This window comes from Sinocyclocheilus grahami, unplaced genomic scaffold, assembly GCF_001515645.1.
Source record: "Sinocyclocheilus grahami isolate Dianchi unplaced genomic scaffold, SAMN03320097.WGS_v1.1 scaffold483.1, whole genome shotgun sequence".
In the NCBI taxonomy this organism is placed as follows: domain Eukaryota; kingdom Metazoa; phylum Chordata; class Actinopteri; order Cypriniformes; family Cyprinidae; genus Sinocyclocheilus; species Sinocyclocheilus grahami.
Window position 1 is genome coordinate 125731 of NW_015505662.1, and position 8312 is coordinate 134042.

The following is an 8312-nucleotide window of genomic DNA, read 5'->3' on the forward strand; positions in this document are numbered from 1 at the left end:
TTTTGTACTTCTAATTCTTGATCGTTGTTTTGTTTTGATCTCTCCCCTGCGCTTCCGCGTGCGTCACTTCTGAGCAGCGCATGCGCAACGCTGAGCTCATACGTCATCCGCCCGGAACTGCTTCCATGTAGGACTGTTGGCGTAAGCTAGATTAAAATGATTATTACGTTTTGAATATGGATATTTTTCTTACAAAAAAGCATCGATTCGCTACAGAAGGCCTTTGTTCACCCCCCGGAGCCGTGTGAGACACTTTTTTTTCTGGATGGGCGATTTTTATTAACTGCTTTTGGGCTGATGCATGCAACACCCGCTGAGTGGCATTAAACAGCTTGAAAGATCAAAGACAATTTTTAATATAACTCCGACTGGATTCGTCTAAAAGAAGAAAGTCATATACACCTAGCATGACTTGAGGGTGAGTAATTTATGGGCTAATTTTCATTTTTGGGTGAACTAACCCTTTAAGCTAGTTTTAGCAGATTTTTTTCAGCAAGGTTGTTCAAAAACGTAGCAAATTAATTTTGGTGTGTTATTAAACACCATGTTTTCGTAATCGAAAATCCCAAAATGCACTGTGACAAGCTTGATGAAAAAATCCAAGACGGTGGATGAGGCGAGAGAAATGTCGATTATACACTTATTAAATGTCGATTATGAACATATTTCATTCAATACCACAAATGATCAATAAATAACAGTTGTATAAACATTATTTCACAAACATTACTTCACACATTAAAACATTATTTCACACAATATTTCTGTGCACCATGTTGTTTTTTATTTCAATTAACTATTCTTAGATTAGCAACATGCTAACATTAAATGTGAAAAGCCTTATTGTTCACTAGGTGAAATTAATTAGGGGTTTGTTCAAACCATTAACCCTAAGGATTAGCATTAGTTAGCCATTTCAATTAGCAAGCTGCATTTGAAACCGCTATCGGGTTCATAGTGAAATTTGTGTGTACCGTTTTATTTTAATTGACTATCCTGTGGTTCGCTTAGCAACATGCTGATATCAAACTTGAAAGTTTAGAAGTGTATAATAATGAGAAACCAAAATAACAAAGGCCTAGCTGGGATCTTTTGATAAACAACCAACCAGAACCATTTCACCATTTTATGTTTTAGGGCATTGGTGGTAATTCGTACAATCTCAATTGTATGTTTTTGAACGATCTGCGTATGTGTCCCACTGGTTAGGTTTGTGAACAAACAAACAAACAAAAAAGCATGTTTCCTTATGAATCTCATCATATGCTTGTTTTTGTTTTTTTTCTAAAAATCACACATTTCTGTATGAATCACATCATACACATTCGTACAAAAACGGCACTTTGTAAAATAGTTCTCTAAATTTCTCTTCTTTTTTTTTTGGCTGTTTTGCCTTTTATTATGATAGGACAGTATTGTTGGGCTGGGATCTTTTGATAAACAACCAACCAGAACCATTTCACCATTTTATGTTTTAGGGCATTGGTGGTAATTCGTACAATCTCAATTGTATGTTTTTGAACGATCTGCGGTATGTGTCCCACTGGTTAGGTTTGTGAACAAACAAACAAACAAAAAAGCATGTTTCCTTATGAATCTCATCATATGCTTGTTTTTTTTCTAAAAATCACACATTTCTGTATGAATCACATCATACACATTCGTACAAAAACGGCACTTTGTAAAATAGTTCTCTAAATTTCTCTTTTTTTTTTTTGGCTGTTTTGCCTTTTATTATGATAGGACAGTATTGTTGACAGGAAGTGAAGTGGGAGAGAGGGATATGGGATCAGGAAAGGACCGCGAGTCAGGATTCAAACTCTGGACACCCGAAGCACCATGGTGCAATATGACATTTTCTCTAAATCTAAATTCTGTAAACTTGCACAACTGATCTAAGATCAGTATAAAGGATCTACATTGAGGAATCAATCATCCTTATCAAGTGAAAGTGATGCCAGCAAGCAAGCGGGCAGCTGTCAGGTTCAGCTGGTAGGAATTTGAACTTGAGGCTTGAGCCAGCTGGAAGATCTGAACATCTCCCAGATCCTTTGATGGATCTGTGCAGCTGAGCTCAAACACTCTGCTTCCCGCAAAACCCATCCCTCTGCTGACTAATAACAGACTTATTTTAATGTCCAGAATTCAAAGACGATATGTTCTCTTTACATTCTGCAAAGTTTTGGGAGTGACATCTAAACATAAATGTCGGCGTGACTTCCCTAAATTCCATTCTACAAAATAAAGGAGTCGCTTCTGAACACACAATGTTGACACAATCAACATTACAGAAACATCTCACAGCTTTAAGCTTTTTTGTTGTTGTATATTACTCTTATTTGCAAATCAGTCAAAGCACATACCTCAAAAGTGGAGTGACACCAGATTAAACTCAAGTGTGAACCCTGCCAAAGTGGAGCCAGGAATGGCAATCTGTAAAACTATGTTGAGAAACGTGATACACAAACACAGATGGGTTTCTAGAGCCGAGTGGATGATACAGGTTTTTGGTCAAAACATTAGCTTGGTTTGAGAGTCTGGAAACTACAATGCCTTTTATGGCAACGATATCTACAGGAAACTGCTATGAGTGGGCATGATGTGTGTGTGTGTGTGTAACAGGACGGCCGCTGGCAGCTAGAAAGTTTTTCTTTCTGGCTTGGTTTGAGAGTCTGGAAACTACAATGCCTTTTATGGCAACGATATCTACAGGAAACTGCTATGAGTGGGCATGATGTGTGTGTGTGTGTAACAGGACGGCCGCTGGCAGCTAGAAAGTTTTTCTTTCTTTCTAAAATAAACTAGCTAATGGCTTGAGAATTTGCCCTTCACCACATAATTCACAAAAACGGTGCTTCCTGGAAAATTACGAAACCCTGTGAAGGCTAAAGTAAAACAATGTGCATTGAGATTTTGAACAAACTGTTTCTTGATGTAAAAACCAACTATACTGGGGTACTGAAATAACGGTGTTCTGGAACCTCAAATGCATTCCCATGCTTTGCTTTCCATTGTTTTTTGGTTTTATCAGAATCAAGCAGGAGAATCCTGGACTTGATTTTATCTTGTGACTAAATTTAAAACATTAATACATGTGTTTATCTTAAAGCATGGAAGCGTTCACTGGTTTTCTTCAGAGGCTTGGCGTGGATAAAGATCACAAGTTCTTAGGGAACTTAATTAAACAATTTACTTCACTGACAGGTAAACATCTTGTCAAAAGTAATTATTAAACACAGCATGCTGTTCAGAATCTCAAAGATGATATATTCATGAAGCCTGACATTATGCAACACACTGTGCAAATTGTCATCCAGCATCTGCAAGCAGCTAAAACATATAAACATCCCTAAATCACTCTGACTCAGGACAGGGTTGGAAACTTCAAAGATGCCATATGGATACCAAAACTACAATCTGGAAATTAGTAAACAGCAGTGAAAAAATCCAGCACCTACCTGAATGGGCTCTTTTGCTCTTTAGGAAAACATTACATGATTCTTAAAAAAAAAATGAAAAAGCAGCTTACTGTGCAAGTGCAAAGTTTTTCCCAAAACTGCCATAGAGTTCATTCTCATCACACAAGGACAAGTGATTGAAAATAGCAAACAAAAGAAACGCATAAATAGCCATGATTGAATGTCACATGATATGACAATCCATTGGTCAAGATCAAAATTTGGTGCAAAAAGCACCATCAATAAAGTTGGTTTATAGTTAGAAATAGATTGACATAGCGGCCGGCCAGCATGATTAATTGGCCAATATTTAAAATTTTTGAGATTATAGACCGTTGTTAACTAATAATTAATAAGTGAATCGAAATAGTGTAAAACAAGTGTTTATTACTTTTCAGCAATTCTATGTAGATCAAGTATTACGTAAACATTGCTATTATATTGGCCATCAATCATCCTGTTCTCTAGATATTAATATTAGTACCACAATTTATTTACTGTACAGTCAGGATAATGATAAAATAAAATAAAAATATGAGCATTTATACTGGTTTCAAACAACAGGGTGACCTTCAGCATTGATTCTAAAGTACTTGCTGGCCTCTGGCTGAGTGCGTCAAGCCATGTTTGGACTTCCTAGTTCTCATGGGCATCAGGAGTGTGTGAAGAGCCATTGAGATGACAGTATTGTGTTAAACACAGCAACTGCACCATGGGGATGGTACAGCCAGAGGTCATCAGCATCACCACCACAGAGAGGTCTTTGAAACCATCCCTCACAAACACAAACTTTCCAAATGAATTTCACAAATGTACCCCTTAAAGGTTAAAAAAGAGCCATGGAATACAATACTTATAAACTCACATATACAGTAGCCTATCTTTTGAATCTATTGAATTAAGAGCCCTCTTGAATTAATTAGATTCTATTTTTTTTCTTTGCACTTGTCTCTATTGTATTCCGGAGTAAATCATTGTAACAATCATTTTAGACAGACATGCAGGTTTTTTGTTTTGTTTTTTGCAGAATAGTTGCATATCTATCTATCTATCTTTCTATCGTTTATAAGACATAATCTGTTTTTCCCCGAGTGTAATAACTGGTGCAAGTGCTCGAACAATTTAAGTTTCCAAACAATTAAAACGAGCAGTGAATCATTACAAACGTTTCATGTTTGCTCATGAATATGCATGAGACACATAATTTCTCAACCAATCGTATATCTGCGATCGGAATGTTATTATTCTCGCTCCATGAACAGCACGCGCAAAATAATCGGTCCCAATAACAAATGTAAAGCGTAAAATGTTTTTTTATTATTCTAATTCCGAATAGTTTTAATATGTCTCTTTTTAGAAAAGCCTAAAAAAGTTATTTAAATTTCAACCAAACAATTTGCCTATAAAGTTTTGATGGATGACGCGGCTTCTAATTGCCTACTATAGACTTTTTATTTGAAATTATATTTTTAAATACTATATTCGTATACATTATACCCTCCATATGCATGCTATTAGTCTTAATGTAATAATTATTTGAGATACGTGAAACTGTTAAAAATTATATTCTCCTGAATGCACTGTTGTGCTCTTAAAATGTGTAAATTATGCACACATACAAAATAAAATAAAAATATGAGCATTTATACTGGTTTCAAACAACAGGGTGACCTTCAGCATTGATTCTAAAGTACTTGCTGGCCTCTGGCTGAGTGCGTCAAGCCATGTTTGGACTTCCTAGTTCTCATGGGCATCAGGAGTGTGTGAAGAGCCATTGAGATGACAGTATTGTGTTAAACACAGCAACTGCACCATGGGGATGGTACAGCCAGAGGTCATCAGCATCACCACCACAGAGAGGTCTTTGAAACCATCCCTCACAAACACAAACTTTCCAAATGAATTTCACAAATGTACCCCTTAAAGGTTAAAAAAGAGCCATGGAATACAATACTTATAAACTCACATATACAGTAGCCTATCTTTTGAATCTATTGAATTAAGAGCCCTCTTGAATTAATTAGATTCTATTTTTTTCTTTGCACTTGTCTCTTTTGTATTCCGGAGTAAATCATTGTAACAATCATTTTAGACAGACATGCAGGTTTTTTGTTTTGTTTTTTGCAGAATAGTTGCATATCTATCTATCTATCTTTCTATCGTTTATAAGACATCATCTGTTTTTCCCCGAGTGTAATAACTGGTGCAAGTGCTCGAACAATTTAAGTTTCCAAACAATTAAAACGAGCAGTGAATCATTACAAACGTTTCATGTTTGCTCATGAATATGCATGAGACACATAATTTCTCAACCAATCGTATATCTGCGATCGGAATGTTATTATTCTCGCTCCATGAACAGCACGCGCAAAATAATCGGTCCCAATAACAAATGTAAAGCGTAAAATGTTTTTTTATTATTCTAATTCCGAATAGTTTTAATATGTCTCTTTTTAGAAAAGCCTAAAAAAGTTATTTAAATTTCAACCAAACAATTTGCCTATAAAGTTTTGATGGATGACGCGGCTTCTAATTGCCTACTATAGACTTTTTATTTGAAATTATATTTTTAAATACTATATTCGTATACATTATACCCTCCATATGCATGCTATTAGTCTTAATGTAATAATTATTTGAGATACGTGAAACTGTTAAAAATTATATTCTCCTGAATGCACTGTTGTGCTCTTAAAATGTGTAAATTATGCACACATACATATTTATTAACGAAATATTGTTACTTTGTTTATTATAGCTCCTATGTAGGTTTATGCACCTGTATGAGACATGCAAATCTACTGGATTAATAAAAAAAACAGCAAAGCAACGTTACCTTAAAACTTTACCAACAGCCTGAAGAACCATCTTGCAACTTAATCCGCTTCTGGGAGTTTTCTGGGAGTGCATATCCGAAGTGCTAACGACAAAAAATGGACTGAGAGTCCAAGGCGCTTGAACTGACCGGTCTTTCCCTTTCCCTTCCGTGGATCTTTTCAAAGACTAGGTAGTAAGAGAATATAAAGTTCTTGCTCCAAAGTTCTCGTTCTACCAAAGGCCAGCCAATCAGAACAGTTAACGGGCGGGGCATGATATGTTAACGCCAGAAGACAGCCAATCATAGGCGTGCGTGGGCGGGGCGTGTTGTGGTTGACATGCAGTTTGAAGTTCTGCTCTCTGCTCTCTGTTCTTTGCTCTCGGTCAGACAGTGTTTTATATTCCGGCCAATGTGGTGTGACCGGCTTCCGAATGAAGTTACTTCTTTACAGTTACGTTTAAGAGGAAACATTTACCATAATTACAAGCCATTCTGAGGTAAAGTGACAATGCACTACTGTTTATTTATTCTGGTTGTTCAGATAAAACCTTGATAAAAGCAAAATCTTACGACCACCTGAACTCGACATAAATAATCAGACACTAGTACATTTTAAGAGCTACTTAAGTCTTATTGGAGACAAAAACTATTGTCCTAATATTTAGGACATTTACAGATTCAAAGCCAAACATATAAAGGGCTCAGTAATATTTTAAGGGTAAAAATATATTTATATATAAAAGTCTGCCTGACACTGAATTGTGCCTGAAGCCAAATTACAAATAAATTCCTGTCAGAGGAGCAGAGGGAATGTGTTTAAACTAAAACAGAATTTTAATTAAACATTAGAAAAAGTCTATTTGAGTATATGGGTGTGACTAATACTTTACAAGCAGAAAAATGTCTGAAAATTCATAATTTGACTGCCTCTGGATAAAGAAAAGACTGATAAAAATGCAGAAACATCTAGGTGATAATAAGTGACATAAGTCTTTATTTTTACCTCATTAAAAAGATATTTATATAACACAGTTGTTGCAAAAGCTATTTCGTAACTGGCATTTTGTTCGTCTTCCCATTAAAACCAAAAGGAAATTATTTGATCAAGAAGCCAGTGAATCATAAAACCACAAGTTCTTGAAAAAAAAAAACAGTTAGTCTGACGTACTCTGACGACAGACAATTAGTAAAACTACCACATTTACAAAGTTCCTCAAGGTAAAAAAAATATATAAAAAATAGTATATTATCTCATCAATCTTCACGTATTACGCAAGTGACTCTTTTGGAAAAATACATGAGGGGCTGGACTTTGCGTAGTGAAATGGTATCTGTCAGCTAAGGCCCAACCAAACCCTCTGTCTGATCCCACACACTTCATGAGATGTTTACTCACCACCTGATTCACGACAACTGAAACAACATACCAGCAGCATCTGCCGTGTCTGATAACACAATTAAGTCACTGATTTACAGGACGTGCTTCCTGTTCAGCCTTTACTTTCAGTCTAAAGAATTAAGTCATGTTCTTATGTGTCCAATTACCAATTATAGTACAAAACACGTACTGTAGGACCAGACATCATGTTTGAGGTGGTGACATCAGGCCAATGCGAGTAATACTAGTGAGATGGGATCTGGCACAACTTTACCACTTCACAAGGTGCATGGAAACAAACTGTGTACAAGAATATGAAAAAAAGAATCAAGCACCACTGGAAGGGAACTTTAATACTTAAAAAAAATAAAAATACCAACACATTTCAGCCTAAATGTCTGAAAATTCATAATTTGACTGCCTCTGGATAAAGAAAAGACTGATAAAAACGCAGAAACATCTAGGTGATAAGTGAAATAAGTCTTTATTTTTACCTCATTAAAAAGATATTTATATAACACAGTTGTTGCAAAAGCTATTTCGTAACTGGCATTTTGTTCGTCTTCCCATTAAAACCAAAAGGAAATTATTTGATCAAGAAGCCAGTGATTCATAAAACCACAAGTTCTTGAAAAAAAAAAAACAGTTAGTCTGACGT